Below are 21672 nucleotides of genomic sequence, written 5' to 3'. Positions count from 1 at the left end.
AAAAAAAAACCATCATCAGTTAATGGATTTAAAATGTGTTGATAGTACAATAGGTTGGAGCGGTCATCTTGATCAGAAAATATTCCTCCGGTAAAACTGAATTTATCTACACACATATTCGAGTTGCCTTTATTAGTTATAAGACATAGCACCTGATCTTCAGGTTAAATTGCGTTCCTACATTGAAGAATCCCTAAAACGCAGACTTACTTACTAACTTAATTGGCTTCTAACCGTTTAAACCAGGGATGCACCTTAACGTTAAGCTAATCGTTTATCAAAAAATTTCCACCGTTTCCGTTGAAACACTTCGAAATATTATCGATAAAGAAATTATCAAGATAAATTTTATATCGTTTTTAACCGAAACGAAAAGCTTTCGTTAACGTTAAAAACGTTAACAAAAACGTGATACTTTATGTTTGAATTGTGCTGGCAATGCTATGGTCATGGTGAAGCCGTAAGGTGGTAACAGCGAGCGAACATACACACAAACTCCATGTAATTTGTTTGTGTAATTCGTTGGTGGTAGTGTCAAAAATACTCTTAGAAATGGTCGTACTGTCAAAATTCATGAGAAAAGTTGCAATCAGCTTGGCTAATGCTTTCACCTTTAATGACTCCGCCATCAATCAGCTTTGCCAGCATAGTTTGAAATTAATAATCAACATAAACGATTTGATTTCGTTTTGATATGGCTGAAAACGAAACAAAATCATTTCGTTAATTTGACGTTCTTAACGTTAATAAACGAAACGAAATGACTTAGTTTCGTTTATTAACGTTAATTATCGTAACGAAATGATATCGGTTCGTTGGTTAAGCATGCCTGGTATAAACAGTCCAACAAGGCACGCAAGTCGCTTTTTCGCAGGGTTATCTGGTGCCAATTGTTCACACAAAGGGAACTCAAATCGTTTCCCAACTGGTCATTGTTATTATAACGGGAGTCAAAGGAAATTTGCAGTTTGAACAGTGGTGGACCAGAGGGGAAGGGGTGTTAGAGGCGTTGGTTCTACATTTCCAATGAAAATATGGTTAGGGTAATGTGGGGACACGTTACGCACAGGCCATACATTATGTATGTCGGGGTTAATTCTTGATAAGAAAGAGTTTAACCTGTAACAGTATCCAGATCGAAGTTGGGCTAGAGCAACGCACCTCTTCGTGGGGAGGCTGCATTTTTTCTACTGCGAGTGTAGGGTATTTAACTTTAAGAACGATGTTCGCCAGGTAATTACTTGCAAAAAGATCCGATGTGTTTTGATGGATTTCTCTGAGGACCTTTTTGTGCTCCATTATTCATACGGCTGAGTTTTCAGGTGCCATATTTCCTCATAATACTTGCGGAAATGACTTCTTAAGTCCCTAGGAGGCGGGGCCTCTTCAGTTCTGCCCATCGGGATATCCATGTCTCTGACTATTCAGCATAAACTGTTGGTTCAGCATTTTATTTCCGTCCCTAATGGGGAGTATTCTCGCCTCACTATGTTCATGGTGTTCTGGGGACATAGGATACAACCCATAGCAGTTCTGAGAGCGGTGTTAAGGCTCGGCGACCATATCGGGCACGCATGGCATGCAAGCGGCCGGCCTACTTTGTAAGTGGTAATGGGCGTATCTTTATCTTTGCCCTTAGGTTCTCCGGTGAATACTTTCTTAGCCGGAACATCAGCATAGCATAGCTTAGTCAGCGTAGCCGCTGCGTTTTAATTTGCTGATACAGCTCATTATTAGATCTCCAGTTGTAGAACAGTCCGTTCAACGGCCGCCAGACTGTTTAAAAGGCAAAGAAGGCGGCGCTCACTCCGCTGTAAGAAACAGGTGGAAAATAAGGACCAGGTGAAAATGATTTCAAATCCCTTGGCGTGACCAATTGGTGCCGATTCAACCAACAAAGAAGCGACTGACACGCCTTGTTGGACGGCCATAACCCTTTAAATGCGTAAGCGCTAATTAAGTAAGTAGAGCATGCCTGTTGTAAGAGGCAACTAGAATCCGCAGACCAGTGGCTTCGAGTCGTCAAAAAAATTGTTCCCGATGCAGTCGGGCGCTAGTGTCTGAAAGTGCTTAGACCGTAGCGCAACCGCTTCTTATCAGGCAAAGGGTTGCACACATCCTCCACACACCCTTTACTTTCGGGGAATGTTTTTACGCCTATAACAATAACTAAATAAAAGTATAAGTAAAAACACTCATTCTCTCTTAACGACGAATTCAAGTCAGGTCGTTCAACGACCCTAAGCCCCTACTACCTCTATTTGTAAGTTTATAACGGATATTTTACGAAATTGCGCCAATCAAAATGCCAAACGCGCAAAAACTCATAGAGTTTATCGGCAAAATCTGGCCAACAAATCTCAACAAACGAAAACCCGATAAAGAGGGTCTAAAAAAACAAGCGGTTTTTATGACAAACGGACATACGTAATAGATGAAACGCACATAAATATACATATATCTACCAAGAGGAAAAAGCAAATAATCATAACATAACACATATTGACGTAATATGTACGTTGGCCGTTGGACTTGGTCTTCAAGCGAAAATGGAAGCTTTCGCGATGCGCACAAACAAACAAACCAAAATCATTACAAAAGTCAACGAAAAAGAAAAAATTCCAAACAAACGTGTGGAAAAGGCGACATAAACAATGGTATGCACCCGCCAACAACAACTCGGCCACACGATTATTTCGGTTCGCGGTTTTGGTGCATAAAAGTGGAAAATGCGCAATCGCAGACACCACAAAAAACAGCGTTGGCTTCGACAACATGACAATCACACCCATGCACAACAACAAAGAGCTCAGAAAAAAATGCGAACAGCACTAAGATGGTTAATAGAGTGGGCGGAGAACGAGGCGATAGAAGTGGCAACGATTTAACAAAAAAATTATAACGCAAAGTACGAAGAGGAAAACGCCGTCAATACTTTTTGATGCCTTCAAAAAAAGCGTTGCTGCTACTTGTGATATGCTGCCGCATCACATCTACCTAAAAGACAACAGCAACAGAAGCAGCAACAACGTCAATATCGGATCCATCATGAAAACCAAGTGAACGATGCTTCCGATCTGCCTTTTTTTGGGAGCTAACAAACGGCATAGACGACGGTATAGAGAAATAGACATGAAGGCAGTCAGACAAGCAGCCAGTTAGACAATGTCTAACAATATACCAAACCTAAGTGCGCAGAAGTGAGCATCCAAGCGCAAAGTGGCGCAGCTATGCTGAAAACTGGTATTGAACGATGACTTAAGAGCCATGGGAATGGTGTTTTAGTCAAAATTAGACACGCTTTAGCCCACTTTATTGTGACGCTCTACGTATGCGGGTTAGTAGTAGATGTGATTTTTATTAACTAAAAACACCTTAAAAGGTGTGTTTGTATGTAAAATGAAGCTTTTCCACTCCCACTATCAGTCTTCATATAACTTTTCATCAATTTTTAGTGTTATGTTATAAACTCTACCAGAGGAATGCAGTATAAAATTTTAAATTATTTAGTAATGAGTAAAGTCACGCCCACTTGGTATATATATTTATATATCTGAATGATTTTTAGCCCAAGGCCGTCCTTTCAAGGCTACCTGTATATTTGAAATGCGTTGCAGCATTCATAAAAAGGGGCTTGCAGAGACCCAAAGTGGGTTAAGGGGCTTAGACTATACCCGCGGTAGGTATACTTGTCGTAAGAGGCGACTGAAATACTCAATTTATTCGTGGGGTTATGTACCACAAATTTGTCAAGGGAATGCTGTCGGGAATTCCTGATTGTTTGGCAGCTTCTGTTAACGTTCGAATCACTGAATTGTCGAATAAATAACTCACATATTCAGTATAGCAATATATCCTTTATTAGGACACGGCATGTTTATTTGGTGATAGCGGTACTACAGATAAGACCAAAGACTTCTGTGTTTACAAAATTTGTGTTACATCCACCATACATGAATTCAATTTAATGACAAGCTGCGGCAATATTCACATGTGACCTCAGTAGGCAATTATACGCAAATAAACAACGAATTTCGGCGAGATGGCCTTCCACAGGCATGACCGACAGATATGGCTGGACAATATAATGTGAGTTTCTTCGAAGGTAGAGATGAAACTCAGACAATCCAGGGTCAAGTTGAGGTCTACAAGTCCCAACCGTATACAAACATAGTATTTATGTGCTAAGTGCGAATAAACACCCACACGCGCGGTGAGGAGGTGAGAGGGCAATAGTTTTCTTCTGAAAGAAGGGAGTGAGGAGCGAAAGGGTGAGGTGACCAGACTTAGCAGCATGCGACGAATGGAGTTGTTGGGAGCAAACGGTATTGGAGATTACTCTTACGGTGAGATAATCGGCAGTCGGGCAACAACATGGTTTATTACAAAATAGCGCTTTTCGTACCCAGGGTATTCACGTTGTCAAAGTGGCCACGCAATGGTCACCAACCCTACGGTACAACCACAGGAGATCGCTTTCTTTGTTTATAACTTAAATAGCATCATACACAGTAGCAAACATTTTCCAAAGAACGTTTCTCTAGAGTACTCCAAATATCATCTCGTTTTCTCTCGGCAACGTCCATGATCCATAATTCCGATGAGGGCTTTATGAAGTATATTGGAACGTTGATGGCACAACGCCTAAACCGGTTTGTCTCGAAAACAAATTTGACAAGGAATGGCGGAAAATTGTTCCAATATAAGTCGATTTATGAAGTGTAACTTTTGTTCTTCAGGAGAGTTCTTCTCAGTCACAAAAAGCACCTTGTAGCAAGGAACAAATTGATTTCTAAGCTTGAATTGTTTACGCTGCTTACTCCCAGATAGACGAAGTAGGAAGGCACGCAACAAAAGAAATAGGATTACATTGAATTTACAGCTCTTGATCGGAAAAACGAATCCCGAGTCGCTCCGGTACATAGAACCGGCTGTCATGGGAATCCGGATAGATAGGCGATGTCCTTTACCATTTCGAGTTTATATCCACCAAAAGTTTCATTGCTGTCAAAGAGCGAATGCGCCAATTCATTTTTAGATATTAGCAAGTACTTTGCCTTGATTTTGTTCATCTTCTTCCCCTTGTAGCAGTCCTTCACCTAATCAAATTTGATCGATCACACACAAATTTTCATCGATATCTTTTAATGCAAGTCAAAGAAAACTTGCAATAGGGTTGGACCAAAGGGGGATAGGTGTTAGAAGCTTTGGATCCACATTACAGTTGAAAAGATTGTTGGTATCATGTCGGGACACTATGTATGCGGAACGTGTCCTAGTACAGCATATGTCAATGATGATTATAGAGAAGATTTACCTTTTATAAAATCCAGATCTGAATTGTGCCATGCGTATCTCTGGGGAATCTGCTTTCCTCTACTGCGAGTTTCGAGTAAATGGCATTGAGAATAGATTTCGGCGCGCACTTGTCGACATTTGTCGATCAAGGCTGCAAGATGTTTCTACTGCTTACAGATTTTCTTTGTATATCCCTGAAAACAAACAAAAACTGTTTCATCAGGCTTACATATTCTTCAGTATTTTTGCCAGAAACTCAGAAGCGTCATACCTTCGATGTGGATGTGCTACAATGCCGACATTTTCCTTGTCCACGTCGTAAGATCGTCGATGACTTGATCGCTGATATTGCCAAGTTGGACGAGTTGAAAAACTGGAAAGACTAGGAAGATAATTTTTAATTTTAAAGCAAGGAACACCAAAGTCCGTGCAGTTATAGGAGTAGCAAATAAGAGTAACTCCTTCTGGTGGGGAAAGGAGCTTCTAGATGTAGTGATTAAATAAATTTGGGGACAGAAGAGCATCCTAATATCAATTGTATAATTTTTCTTGGTTTTGATGTGATGCTCGTGAACCGGACCGATGGACCGAAAACACAGATAATTTGCGAATCAACTTTTGAGACTGGGTTGAAAGGTAGATTCTTCTTAGTCTTGCAGCAATATGCCATGATTAACTGTATCAAAATTAATTTGAGTTTGTTGTAAAAACCCAATTTTTCGCCATAGAGGGCAGAGTTTACGGTGCGTTTGTTAAGGCCATTATCATCAGCATTCGCCAGCAATACGCTCCCAAAATAGAAAAGTACCATCACGGTTTATATCTGCCGGTAGATTTAACCTCTCCAGAATCAGAATAAAGAATTGAAGCGATAGAGAGTCGCCTTGTCTGAAGCTTCGTTTTGGATTGCTCGGATTTATTTGGCAAAGCCTGAGCTTTGCAGGATACTGAGATAACTGCATAAATGCAACTCGCCAGTCAAAAGCTCCTTTAAAGAGCACAAGGTGATGGTGCGTTACGATTTTTTTATTGTGGATCTTCTCCGAAATTTGGTGTATCGTGAAAATCTGATTCGCGATAGATTTAGGAGTTCTAACACAACACTGACAGGTTTGACTTTCGGCTTTAGGCTTTTCCTACAGTAGTTGGCGCCTTTCTTCCTTAATATTTTGAAATTGTGAGTGCAGTCGAATGGGGTTTTTGGCTGCATAACCAATATTCCAATTGTTGTTATCAGCTACACTTCCGTGTCATTTAATACGATTAATGACATGACTTTTAAATTAAATGAGGTGATAAAAACCTCCAAAGCTTTAAATTGCTCTGAGATATTGTTCTCGTATCCCGGATAGCTTCCTGCATCACCGACTGTTCACACTCAAACCGACAAAAATATTCATACAAATATATGAAATCAACCACAATGCACTCCACATAGGGCGCATTCAGCAAACACAACATTTTTTGATACGTTGTAAACATGTTTCCGTCAATTGAGTGATAGAAATTTTATTTCACGAACGGCATGTTAGGCCAACTGCCAAATAAAAAAAAATGATTACTAAATTGTGAGGAAAAGAACTGTTTAAATAATTTTTTTACACTTTGCTATAATATTATTTATTTTTTTCATCATGCCCGAAAATTAGTTTGCCTACATTCAAAAAGTGAGCATCGCTTCGCCTCCTCTCTCTCTATACCATTATCGTCTTTTTTTCTTCTCTACTTAACTTCTTTTCCTTGTCCATCACTTAGTCAATTCAACACCCTTCCACTCGTGCTCTCACTCCCACTTTCACTCCAACTCTTACTCCCATTCCTTTACAGTTTACCACTTTCATTCCCATTGCCACTCCAACTCCACTCCTTACTCCTTACTCTTTAATAAATGTTGGATGCTTTCTTTAAAAAATTGCGGAGGTAAAGCAAATTTAAGTTTTTCCTAATAGGAGTCGTGGCACCCCCTTCGAAACCAAACGTTTGATTGGATCAAAAATTTTTAACGCTGCTTTCAAAAAAGGCGATGGTGAGTGGTATAGCGAATTAAAACGCAGCTACGCTACGCTGGGTAGGCCATGTTATGCGAATGAAAAATGACGCTCCGGCTAAGAAAGTGTTTCTATCAGAACCCGCCTATGGAAGCAGATGAAGAGGGCGACCCCCCACTCCGCTGGAAAGATCAGATAGAAAACAATTTCAGAAGAAGCGACTGGTGCGCCTTGTTGGACGACCATATCCGTTTAAACGGTTAAGCGCCAATTAAGTAAGTAAGTAAACTTTCAAAGAAAGTTATCATTTAACGATTGATCAACAGTTGTGTTAGCTGAAAACGCCTTTAATAAATGCCGCTACTCACTTCCACAAAAACTGGCTCCAACGCAATTACTACTTATTTATGCATATTTTTCCGGTTCAAAAACTGCTTTTTACTTGCTCTGCTTCATTCCCGTTTTTTGTTTTCATTGATTTCGCTTTCAACATTTCACGTTTCTTTGGTATTTACCACAGTTGAAAGTAAAACTGCTTTTGCAGTGCAAAGGGAAGTGCAAAACGAATATAGGTAATGTATGATATAACAATAACAATGTACAACACCAAAAACATCAACCAACATAACGATTACATATACATTGGTGAGTACTCCAACAGCAATCACGTTATTACGGCGCACAAACAAACAAACACAACAATGAACCAACTGCCGGCCGCAAAGAAGAGGAAGACGAAAATAAAGAGGCAAAATTATTGTATGCAGATTATGTGGAGTTGTTTCAATGCAGCCCATCGCAGCAAACTGGCCGCTTTGTCAGGTGTGGTGTACGCGTCTTTCACGACATCCGCATGTCAGTAAAAATTTGCAAATACCACAGCAGCCAATCAAGTTGCGTCGACTAGCCCACATACCCCCGCACGTACTCCACGTACTTTTACTAACACACAATGCAAAGCTTGGCTCTTGGACTCTCGTTTGTTGCTTGCACGTAGGTAAATGGCGCACCCGTCTATTATGGCGGCCACTCAGTCGGCACTCATTTGAGCGTTGAATGCTGATGCTGCAGTTGATGAGTAGTGTTTGTGGAATTTTTACTTCATTGTCCATCAGGTTTTGTCTGCATTAAATTTTTGTGTTTATTACTTTTGTTATTTTTTTAGTTCTCGCTTGCACAATGGACGCCGGTAAGGCATCTTTATTTTAGTGTTTTTGTTTTCCCTGATAGATAATAAAGTTAATTTTTGTTGTGTATGTGTTTATTGTTTTTGTTATAATTTGTTTTTATGCGACTTCCTCGTTTGCAATGGTTGTTTGTTTTAGTTTATATGCTTGCATTTGAATATTTTGAGCATTATATACCCAGTTGTGAAATAGTGCCGCCCGAAGAATAACAACGTTCCAGGAAGTGATTTTCAAAATGCGCAAACCCCAGTGATCTCATCGCGGCGAATCGGGGCAACGTTCTACCACATTTCCAATAAAACAGACAGGTTAAGTCAATGTTACTTTAATTTCCCCCTCTTTTCGTTTTAGCAGTTTACTTCAAGCAACCCGCTCTATTTTCCTATCCCTTTCATTCTACCGTAAATCTTCCCTGCCTTCCTCTGACACTTAGGGCCGTTTTCACCAACTCGTCATATTTTAAAATTTTTCTGTTTCACCACCAATGCTTAGCTAAGTCACAAATTAGCCTACCTGTCAGTTGGCTTATTCTCGACTTTCAACAGTGTTGCTGTAATACAAATTTTGAGTCGAATTAAATGGCAGTAATGATACTTATTTCATTATGCAAATATAGCAACCCCGCTTTAGTGTGAATTCACTGGGTGGCGTGTAAATAAAACCTAGCCCAAAACTACTACTATGTATAAAACAGCTGATATGGTGTTTGTATGTTAAATGAGTTTAGTAGCTAAGTTGGTGAAACCGAAAAAAAACTTAGCCTCAAATCTGGGCTAACCTAAGTTGCAACTAAGTTTTAACCTAAGTCGAGTTGGTGAAATCGGCCCTCACTGATCTGACTTTTATTTTAGTTTCTCTCTCACTGTACAATTATGGTGTGTCGCAAACTCGGCACGGGAGTGGACACACCACAATTCTGTTTGAGACAATGTGAAATAAAATAAAATAAAATAAAATAAAATAAAATAAAAGAAAGACGAGATATTTTGTTATAATATGGCTTTTATTGAAGTGGTAATTATAATTGGAACACTAATTTACCTGGTTATAAATGAAAATGGTGGCGCTCCTCGGGACGCTTCTAGCAGTGGTTCGCTCGACAATCGCTGAAAAAGTAGACGGTTCCCTTGTCGAGGACAACCGTTGAACCGCGGGAAAGTCTCCGGTTTCCGGGAAGCTTCCCCGCACAGTTGTACCTGCATGTATGTGTACGGACAACATAACCCTACATATGTACACATATACATGCATGTGGGCGAACTAGTGGGGTCGATAACGTGGTGCTATTAGGGTGGCGCGAGTTAATAGGAATTTAGGCTTCGAGCCTAAACACTCACCATTACTCTTATTCTAATATTATTCTTACTCTTCTTTTTTCCCTGTTATTCATACTTCTTCCAAACCCTTATTCTTACATTCCCGATTAAGCCAGATACCGGTAAACAATCCATAAAATGCTTGTTGTTCTATACATACGTGTTTAGCTTTCCTCTCCTTCATGTCCCCACATCGTCCAGAGAAGTAATTCGTTGAAATGGCCTTACGTTCACCAATACTAAGTTTTTCAAGACACTTCGCATGTTGCTTCAGGTGGTCATCTAGCACTAGTTAGCTCCATGTTAATATACACAATCCTCTGGTTGTACGCATTAAGAGGAGGAGGAATGCGACTTAACTGGCTTATTTCGGTCCATTTAGTGGACTGCATCGTCTACTCAGCTCATAGATATACGGCCGTGTCTGATTTACAGCCAGATCAGTTTGTTTGGCGACTTCCTGCAATCTCGATTGATCGGTGGAGTGTCGATAGCCTTCAATCGAGTGGGAATAGTCTCTCTGCTGACCTGGTCAAATCTAAGGCACCTCAAGGTAAACTGTATTCAGTCTAACCACATTACAACTGTGCTGAAGTTCACTGTACGGGTGGGTGTGGGAGGAAGTGTCCTTGATACAAGCATGAAGGCTGACCGCATTCTGCAGACTGTGCTATTTTTTCGGATATTTTCCAGCGTAACGCCATAGATTGGAATAGTTGTGTGGCTGATTTCGTAGAAGACAATTATAGCCTTTGTGGATGTGTCATCCACACATTTGTTGCAGTATAGTTCACTATCCGAAAACGTTAACGATCTTAAAGGTAAACATACCAACCTGCCACTTAAACCAGTTGGCTTTAAAGATCACGGACAGGATCATAAATCTTCCGGAGAGCTTTCCTCTAGAATGTTCCAAGGGCCCTCCCATCTTGTGATTTCGTTTGTTGAGGAGAGACGAGTGTTCTCAGTCTTAAGTCTCAGTTCTTGCCAAGAGCTAACCTTCGTTTTTTGTTGTTAATGCAGGTTTCCAGATAAATAAAACTCTCCACTTTGCTTTCGAAATTTGTAAACGCCTTGGCTTTCTGACTAGTGCAGCAGGAGCTTAATTTTTCCTTGTACACCAGTTCTTCCTCTTCGGCGTATGCCTGTTTGGGGGCGGTCGTCCACCTAGCGCAGAATCAATTAGACACCGGGTAATGACAGACTACAAGGAGCGAGGGGAAGACCTTCATTGAAGGATTATTTTAGTGAATATTTACATCAATTTTACAAGAGAATATGGTTGAGGGCGCTGATACCCAGCAATTGTGCTGGGATCCGTCGAATTTCGCGGCCTGATTGCATCTGACCTGTAGAGCTCCAAACCTGCATATCCATCTTTACCAAATTAAAGTAAATTTTACCGAATCCCCACTGGAGTTACGAAGTACAAGTGAAATATACTCCCACTTCGCCCTCCCATCAAACTTCAAAGAGTGTTACCTGAAAGACGATGCATCGGTCCAACATGCCGATTAAAGATCAAGAATAAGATCCCAGAGGAGTATCAAACACAAATGTGTCTGTGCGTAAGTATAAGTACATTTGATTAACCAACAAAATTTGAGCAAATAGTCAGGAAAAGTTCAGCCATGTCAACGGCTCCGTCAGCGCTTTTTTTTGAGCATTTTTGTTGTTGTTTTTTGTAGCTATAAAGAAGGTTTTTGGGGAGCGTTATCGATATTGATGGCCCTTTGCCAGATATAGATCCGGTTCGTTCCAAACAAGCACCATTAATATAAGGCCTATCATATTGGAAACCATTTGACCACACTGAACGTTCCAAGCCATTCTCTCTCTTCACTCCCTAGTTAAATGTGGAGCTTGGGATCACCAGAGCCTCACCTACTTAACAAACAGGATTCGGCACGGGTAGGTGAGGGGGGCAATTGGGTTCGAAAACCTATAAATGGCGTTGGCAACTCAATGAAAGGGTTACGCTACACAACCCCATGAATCCCATCTTAATTGCTTCAAGTTAAGTTTTTGAACATGGCAATAAAGAACGCACTTCCAAGGCCTAACTAAACTAACTAACTATAAGTTCTGCATTCCTTAGAACTGTGTATTTTGATACATGTGTTGGTTAGATTAGTTCTAACCCTGCTCTTACTTTTTAAACGCGATAAGTTATATACGGAAGAACTAATTCACAGACAGAAGGTCAACCAATTGATATGTAGGAAGAAGGCGTAAACGTTTTCAACGTCATTTGGCTAAGAGTCTAAGTCAAATGGAGTCATTAGCAAAGTGTAATGGTATATGGTATGGTGCTATGTTCTTAAGCATCAAAAGGCGAAAGCTTAATAGTGTTTTATTCTAATGCAAAAATAACAAATGATTGAAAAAGGAAAGATAGATAAAGTGATTGTTTTATGATCCAGGTTTTTGTTCCAGCGAAATACGATAACTGCGCAAAGCTCACACAATTTACAATTAACCCCTCTTCTCTTCCGGACGTGCCATTACCAATACATCTGGTTCCATATAACTTCTGAATACTACAAGAACCGTCTCATCTGATGTTATATGCATCCAGGCTTCTCAACCAACTCGCTTCTTTGGAAAAGCAATTCCATAATCTTCGTTTGTGAGCTCGGGTTCAGAATATTTCCTTGTTTCTTAACGCTGTACACCATTGAAGAGGCAAAGAAGCTTTTCCTTCTTAATATAAGCAATATCTTGGGAGAGAGTCGGGTGCCGCATCGCTATCTTCTTTGCTATAGAAATTCGCCTGGTATTGAAGCCATTTGTTTTAGGTCACAAGTTTTATAAATTTTTTTGAGAGAAACGAAGTGTTAACTCATGCTCTTCGCCTTCATACTTTTATGGCTTTATTTCTTCCTCGGAAAAAGACGGTGTACTTCGCACGCTTTAGTGGGACTTTTTCAAGACAGCTGGTATCCAGTTTTCACAACATCTGCGGTATAAACTGCTGCAGAGTTATACACGGATTTCGAAGTGCTGCTACATGCATGTTTTTCGTCGCACTCTTCGATGGATGATCTTTCTATCGACGAGACAGAGATTCGACTCGATTTTTCGTCTTCGATTCGCACTCGCCACGGTAGACGCATTCCTTCCGTCTAGCAACAAGCAAATCATATAGAGAAGTTATTGGAAGAAATTGAACTCCGCAGTTTTTGTAAGATTCTCCAGCAGTTTTTTTTTTTCATTCTATTTAGGGGAGTTTGAGTGAACGGCATATTTTCAAAGGAAACAGGCAAGTGAGGTAGGCATTGATTCGAATAATTCTTTTTCCTTTCAAAATGATTTTGTGCGGCATTATTGTGCTCTTAAGCACCAAATTTTATATTTTCTCAAGCAAAAAAATAATATTGTTTTCACAGTTTTTGTTGTTGTTGTAGCGATGAAGGCACTTCCCGAAGGCTTTGGGGAGTGTTAAAGAAGTTGATGGTTATTTTGCGGATACAGATCCGATACGTTTCGGTAGCAAGCAGGATTAAGGTAAAAGCCCGACCACCTATGAACGACTGCTAAGGAAACAGGACTCGCCACGGGTAGGTGAGGTTAATAGTTGAGTTGCAGAGGCCATAAATTGCGCTGGCGTTCCTTTAAAAGGCTTGCGCTACAAAACCCCTCGAATCAATTCGGTATTTAAATCGCATTTTATGACAGGCATACCTCCCGTGAGTATATTCAAAGCCCCCTAGCACGTTTAGGCCATTGTTTTCACAGTCACAAGGATTACCGGGACCCTTGTACTGTCCCAACTGGGTATAAAAGAGCATCACACACATACTTTCATAAAATATTACCCAAAAGATTGCCTACTCTGACTCAGTGCACCATGGAGTATTTTACGGTGTTTTTACAACTCATAAACATCGGTTCATCCGTGGTAAAAAGAATGTGGCGCCCCGCCGAACATGCAACACCAACATAATTACGTTAATTTCAGTTCATGGCAAAAATGCCAAACTATGCAGAACGAAATGCAATAAAACAAAACACGAAACACTAAATGCAAGGGACAAGGAAATGAGTATATGGGTTCAAATGAAAACCAGAACGTTTTTTTTTAATATTTTTGTTGAATGGTCAGAATTTTTATTTTAAATAATTGAACTGCTGAATGCGTTCCTAGGAAGTCAAATGATGCAGAATGTGCTGTGGAGACGAGCTACAACACAATTATCAATAAAATTTAGACTATTAGGACTATGGAGGTGCTGTTGTAGTGTGGTGGGAGCGTTCTCCGTCTACCACACCGAAGGTCCTGGGTTCAAGTCCAGGAGCACGGCGCAAATTGGAAGACAAGCTCGACCTCAATCTACAGTACGTGGTATACCATTTCACTCGGCCCCTCGATTATTGCAGCTACGACTTAGGTATTGAGTTCGAGTGCCATGTATTGACATGAACTCCAATAGTCCACTGTCCGACGAGTATCACAACTAATCTGAATAATTTATTCGTCTAAAAAATGAATATTGTTTAAGTTTCGTTTATATTGCTTCTAGAAAATTACAGGACTGTCATCCCTTTTACTTTTTGTTGAACTCATTATGCCAAGGAGATACGACCCTTAATTGGGTGCACGGAGATTCCGCTTCAAAGACATGTCATAGAGCGGATCATGCTGATTAATATCCGGCAGTGGGCCATCATTATCGATAAAACTATCCAACACCTTCGAAGTGTCTGTATTCCTACAACAAAAAAAAAACAGAAAGATAAGTGAAAGAACCGCCTGGCCTATCAGAACTAATGGTTACCGATACGACTTTTACTCAAATATTCGCAATAGCTTAGATATCGAACTGCCTGGGTGTGTTGCAAAAATGTTCGCTTCCACTTCATAGGCTTATATGGGTCCTTCCCAGCAGGAATATGCCAAGAAGAGAGCTGCCAGATTGCTCTAGAAGAGTACGTCTCAAACACCAATAACGATCTTTGTCGACAGCCAGGCCGTATTAAAGGAATAAGAATCCAATATGATAATGTCGAATATCGTGCTGAGGTTTAGAGCCTTGCTGACATTTATGAGGTATCTCAATACCTTCCCTTGCTGGGTTCCCGGTCAAATCAATACTTATGGGAATGAATTTGCAGATGAGAGAGCCAGAAATGGTTCCGAAATGAACATAAGCGAGGAGGACAGCTCGGTACGACCACCACTGTGTTGTCTCCTGTAGAAAATTGAGGAATAAGAGATTGATGCAACGGGCAAGCTGTGGACCAACCGGGCCGATTACCCGGCCTCCAAAGCCTTACGGCTATGTTGGGATATAAAAGGAACTCTGCAGTGAGAGTACTTACGGCTATCATCACAGTTCATTGCTATTGCACCAATACTTTCAGGGTGGTGCATACTAGCAAGCTCCCTTTGTAAACGCTGTCAGGATGAGCATGCAGCAGAGTCTCTTCTGATTTCCAGGACAGGCAACAAGAGGAATAAGGTTTTCGGCCGGTGGTATTTCGACAGGCAAAGGCTGGTAAGGTGGATCTTCCGCTCCTACTTTAAATCATCAGAGAAAGCAAGTGTTTCGTTTGTGCCGCCGGATGCCATCAGGGACTTTGGAACACCGATGGTGACATGTTGTTTGACTTTGGAAAGATGGCCATGGACTAGCTAAATAACCACCGGTTTGGCAGCATCTCTTGCAAGGTATCTAGGGTGTTTTGGTTTGTTTTCGATGCCAAGAGCCCAGCGGAACTTCTAGGGTTTACTGAAGCCCATTTTTCAATAGCGGTAAAAGTATTCCCAGTGCCCTGCCCGATGGGAATTCATGCGTACATCTCCGCGTTCAAATGATTTGAATACACAGAATTGGTACAGGGTCCACCCAAACTACTTAAAGGTGGATCATGGTTTACCCAAGCAAGCGCTAGTCTGTTAGTACTTATTGTGAGGAAAGGGAGTACCTGTGATTATTCAAATTTTCACAATGTGTGGACTTTTATTCGGAAATGAAAATATCCAGGTCTAGAGCGCTATTAAATGGAATCCACTCTCCCATATTAAGGTAACCTTGAAAGTTTTTGTACACAAATCTTAAAAAACCAATTGCAGCATTTCGCTGATGATGCTAAGAACCCCCCGCCAAGTAATAGGAGACTAAACACTACAGATGCAAAAGTTCAAAGGGTTAAAAAATCGTTCCCGAGACAGTGGAGCTAGTACCAAAATGTGCAAGTACCGGGGAACACGGAATTCGTTCCGGCGAAATAATGACACATCCGTAAGAGTCCCTAAATCGTTGGCGATTGTTTTGCGGACATCATTACTATAGTGGATTATCTTTCAGTCGTAACTAGAAGTAAGATGTAGTCCCTCAAATTATCCTGTCCTGTTTCACAGGGCTGCCCAAATTTCGTTATCTCCAAAACTCCTTGCCAAATATATTTAAAACAGTAAAAGTGCGCAGAAAAGTATGCAGCATTTAGTGCCTTATAGTCACTGGGTAAAACTGTCTAACTCCTATACTTTTACATAGTTCGTAGGCGGTTATTCGTTAAGACAATATTGTTGCGAATATTAGCATCACTATGATGTTAGTAAATAATCACAACAACGAAAAAAAAAGCAAGCGGTCACACTTATATACATGTACACATTAAACCAAGCAGCCACACAAGGCATCGAAAAATATTCCACACACATAACCAGCAGCTCGAAGAGAAGAGATTATTTCACATACACATATGTACTCAGCAGATAAGAGCAGAAGCTGTTTCTCACACGCATATACATAGCTAGAAGAAAAACGTAAACTACAGATATACATGTATATAGCCAAATAACCAAATTGAGATACTAGTGTTCCAGAAGGCATGTTCTTGAAAAGTCTAGACCTTAGGAGAAATAGGTGAGCGAGGCTAACTGAGACTATAAAAACAGCGCGGTGCAAGCGATAATCAATCAGTTTGATTTAAACACGCTATTAGTGAAGTATATGTGTGATTGTGAAGTACTACCCGCAAATTAGTCTAAATAAAGACCATTTTGCAATACTGAATATTAGAGTTATTTATTCGACAGTTCAGCGATTCCAACGTTAGCAGACGGTGCATAATTAACAGAAATTCCCCAAAATTAGTTACAATATGTTATTAAATGTTGTAAGCTTTTCTGCGCCCTTTAGATATTTTAGGCGATGAAGCTTTGGCGTAAGCGAATGTTGGACTATGGGGGCTGATCACTAGTTGTCAGTATCTAGATTAAAAATGAATATCACTTAAAATGAACTTTTTGAAACACCCTGCATATCGCAGCAGCTCATATTAGTATGTATGTATGTTATATGCACATGAAAGCATCGTTAAAGAAAATTGATGAAAATTATGTGCAGTTAAGGAGAGATCAAAATAGAGAGCAGTGTTAAAAGCACATTCATGTCATTTTTGCAAAAAAATGAAATCACACAGAAATAACTAAAACACAACGTAAATAAAAACAATATAAATAAACACAAAACTTTAAAACTGTAATACGTAATAGCAAAAACAGCAACAACAACATCAACCAATAAATAAACAAACGGTTTGCACTCTCGGTTTGTGTACTTTTTTTTTGTTGTAATGACTTAATATTTACACTTGCATACCCGGAAAGCCAAAAGAGAATGAGACAGACAGAGGGAGAAGGATAAAGAGCTGACAGACCAAAATTGAAAACCCAATCCACAAATGGGTAAAAATGGCAAAATATTTGCTAGACATAAAATGCGGCTACCAAAAAAAAAAACTATTCGCATACACATACATATATGTACATATATATATTCATTAGACCGGTTAAGAAAAGGTCGTATATGTCGTGGTAGCGAGATATGTGGGTAACAAATTTTTTGAATTATATAAAAGTTTTTCTAAAAGGGGGTCGCTCCACAGCAGTGATTTGGCAAGCACTCCAAGTGTATTTCAGCGGCAAAAAGCTTCCGCCTGGCAGCTGCAGTTCGTAGTCGGCAAAAAACATGTATGTATGTACCTAGGAACCGTACGGTTCCAGCAATTCGTATAAAATATTAAAAAGGAGCGCGATGCAAATAGGAAAAGAACCTGTGCTAAACTCTCCTCGCAGTTAATCGTTCCAAGTTTAATTTTTTTCTTGCTTATAAATGTGGAAACAAGTACATTAGGTTGGACTGAAAAAAAAAATTTACAAAAAGATTAGACCGCCCCCTCAAATTGTTCCTTTGTATGTAGATAGTGAACTTTCATACTTTTAGGTAGATTACTCCAGGTTTAAACGACGCACATTCGCATTGAAAATGCCCATAATCGGGGTTTTTGTAATTTTCAAGATTAATGCAATGCTACGCAATCTTATAAAAAGTTGTAAATATGCTATTTTACTTCTAAAGTGTACCTATTACAAGAAAATTAATATATAAATTGGATGTAGTAACGCCCCTTTTTCGATCAAGCATTTTCTAACTTTTCGGCAGCCATAACTTGATGAGCAATTTACACCCGAACTTAGACACCCCGTATTGTCCTTTTCTTATTCCTATAGCAAAGGAAAAAGTAGTTGTATTTTTTAAGAAAATTACTTGTCCAGATTTAGGAGAGAATTCTTTTTCATATTTTGATAGCTACTTTCCTCGTTTTAGGAATTTTTTGTGTGAATATAGAGAAAAATTACAAAATATTACACACGGTGATGGCCACTCAGCCATTTGAATGCCCCGCTGCACGCTTTGTAATTTGTCTCAAACCACTGCCTTTTTGTTGTCATTCCTTTTATACACAGCTTGGTACATATGTCCTCCAAGTTTGTTTAACCCTAATTGTGGTGAATATTAGCTCCGATCGAAATGATTTTTCATGAAATCTTCTAAGATATATTAGAATAAATATCACCAAGTTTAACGTTTTTATATTTGAAATAAAGGGAGAAATTGCCAAAAATCTTTCTATCTGAACGATCGGTTGTATGGGATATATACTATATACAGGTCCGATCAAAGTGATTTTTTCAGGATATCTTCTAAGATATATTAGAATATATGTAGCCGAGTTTCACGTTTATACTTTCTAAATTGCGGCAGGAATTACCAAAATCATCTTATCTGAACGATCGGTTGTATGGGAGATATATGTTATAGTGGTCCGATCCTGCCGGATCCGACAAATGTCTAATATAATACAAGAATACATCCTTGTGCCAAATTTCATTGAAATATCTCAAAATTTGAGGGACTAGTTTGCGTTCAAACAGACAGGCGGACGGACAGACGGGCATGGCTATATCAACTCAGTTCGTCGCCCTGATCAATTCGGTATACTTAATGGTGAGTCTATCTTCTATATTTCTCAACGTTACAAACATCGGACCAAAGTTAATATACAATTTCATGTTCATGAAAGTTATAAAAATATATTTTATTTATTACGTAAATTTCTTTACTCAATTGTTTGTGCGCATACTTTTAATAGATTTTTTCTTATTAAAAAAAAAAATATTTTACTGGCAACTTTTAGGGGGTTGTAATTTTTTTATGGCCCGCGCACATTTTATTGGACGTATGTACATATTTGTTACTTGATAATAGTCATTGACAACAACAAACAAAAATACACAAATTGGGTTTATGATTAAAACTGTGTTAATGGTTTGTTGTTTATTACTATTGTAATAATTTTGGTTTTTACAAAGTTTCTTTTTAATTCACATGAAAAACCTTTTAAACTTCAATTTAAAAGGCTTTTATTGGCTAATCGTTTTATTATAAATGACTAATGTCGACTTAAAAATACATATATAAGATAAATATATACAAACATGTGTACATGTATACGTATTGAAGTATTAATTTTGGAATAAAATACCGCGACGAATAAAGCTAATAGTAGAAAGAACCTAGAGAGCCTAGAATCATAAAGCTATGAGAGGTTGAATGAGGACAGCAAACGTAATGTTGTTCCGAGTCATAAAAGAAGATAATCCTCCAGCTCAGTAATGTGGCGTCGAGAGAGCTTTGCCTGTGTGTTAGCTCTCATCAGGAGGAAGGCTAACTGGGCTTCGTATGGTGAGAGGGGCCGTAGCCATTGAGCTGAAGAAAATACAGTCTAAAATAGTTCCAACTCTTACGCTGTCATAAAAATAATCCTGGACGACCATAGAGTGGCTCAAAGTTATCTTTGATGGGTCACAAGACTAAATCATGTGCCGAAGTCTTGTATGGCATCTAGCGTCGTCTTCCTATCAAGATAAGATCGGAAATTTGTACTCCCGGAGATTGCTGGCCCATTTACTATTTTAAAATCAGACATGAACGAAAATTTCCCTCCTAAAGAGCCCTAATTGGGAACCTCAGAACAAATATCTAGGAATCCGTCTTGACATTAAGTTACAGTGGAAACTTAGTGGGCTTATCGCCTCTCTCATTTGGTTTTTGCAGCTATTGTGAAGATTGAACTTACAAATATGAATGTATCATACACATATTTAGCAGGCGAGGCTCTAGCGGCTCCAAGTTCCTTATTGATGGCCGAGAAGGTTCAATTTATTTCATATTTAATCGTTCTCGAACTAGTCTGTCTGGTACCTTAATGGTGCCGGAATGCACTGGATCTATATCCGGCAAAGAACCGCCAGCATCGATGACACGCCTCAAAATCTTCGGAATTACAGAATGGCGCAATGGTGCGGATATAGATGAAGATTATATTCCGCACGTAGCTCCTTTTCATGCGGAAAAAGTAGCCGTGATGGAAGCAGCGTTTATACTATTTGCCTAAGGTGCAGTCGGTTTAGTAGATATATTGACCAATAGGCTGCCATTAAGGCCATGAGCTCAACAAAAACTGTGCTGGAGTACAAAAAATCATTGAAGAGAGTTCTTGGTTCAAGGAGCGTAAATCTATACCAGGTTTCCTACCAGTAGTAGTAGCCGTAGTGAACATTTAAATCAGTTCAAAGAAGAGAGCAACTCTTGATGTACACATTTAGACGTCCAATCACTTTGGGAGAAAAAGGAAGCAGACAGGTCTTGTTCATGGTCAATCAAGAGGGAAAGGCTTGCTATTCAAGCGGCGAGTGACTGCAAAATCTTTGAGGTCAATCTTCCGATTCAGGTATAATAGAAATGCTCTCGAGAGCTTCGTAGAACTTCGCAAAAATATTCAGTGTTCAACTACTTGTTGTGTGGGTTAAGCGACAGATATTCAGCAAAGCAAGCAGTCAATCTGTCTTTGCTTGTACTTCGAGCAGTAAGTATCTTACGCGTGAATCACTGATGACCTGATATGAAACATCTTGCTCTCTGAGAGGGCGCGAATACCAAATACGAAAAAAGGGAGGAAACATGGTAATTGGATTGGTTTATTGACGCAAAATATAACTTTAGAAAAAACTTTGTAAAATGGGTGTAGAAGGAAATGAAAGAGTTCTGCAGGGCGAAATCAAAAGCCCTTCGTGGTATTACATATATACATAAATTAGCGGTACCCGACAGATGATGTCTGGGTCACCCTAGTCCACATTTTGGTCGAAATCTCGAAAACGTCTTCACATATACAACTAATGGTACCTCCCTTTTAAAACCCTCATTAATACCTTTTGATACCCATATCGTACAAACACATTACAGAGTCACTCCTGGTCCACCTTTATGGCGTTATCTCGAAAAGGCGTCCACCTATAGAACTAAGGCCCACTCCCTTTTAAACGATCATTAACACCTTTCATTTGATACCCATATCGTACAAACGCATTCTAGAGTCACCCCTGGTCCACCTTATGGCCCACTCCCTTTTAAAATACTCTTTAATACCTTCCATTTGAAACACATTCCAGGGTTACGCTACGTTCATTTTCCTACATTATGATTTTCTCTTATATTGCTCCAAAGCTCTCAGCTGATTATGTAAAGT

The 21672-nt window shown here is 39.6% G+C and overlaps 1 protein-coding gene across 8 annotated transcripts in view; it reads right to left on the bottom strand.

The window, feature by feature from the left end:
• Window positions 1–21672, bottom strand: part of mol (dual oxidase maturation factor 1 mol) — a 118342-nt gene that overhangs the window by 79693 nt on the left and 16977 nt on the right. For 2 of the 8 annotated variants that reach the window (XM_067765556.1, XM_067765557.1), the window contains exons 2-3: window positions 5570–5680; window positions 5318–5492 (exon numbers count right to left, since the gene is read on the bottom strand). The exons of the other annotated variants lie outside the window; for them this stretch is intronic. The gene's annotated coding sequence lies outside the window, so the exon portion shown is untranslated. The remainder of the gene's footprint in view (window positions 1–5317; window positions 5493–5569; window positions 5681–21672) is intronic. 8 annotated transcript variants of the gene reach the window in all.

This window comes from Eurosta solidaginis, chromosome 2 (genome assembly GCF_040869045.1).
Source record: "Eurosta solidaginis isolate ZX-2024a chromosome 2, ASM4086904v1, whole genome shotgun sequence".
Lineage (NCBI taxonomy): Eukaryota > Metazoa > Arthropoda > Insecta > Diptera > Tephritidae > Eurosta > Eurosta solidaginis.
Note: the sequence above shows the minus strand (reverse complement) of the source record. Positions and strands in the feature narration are given on the sequence as shown.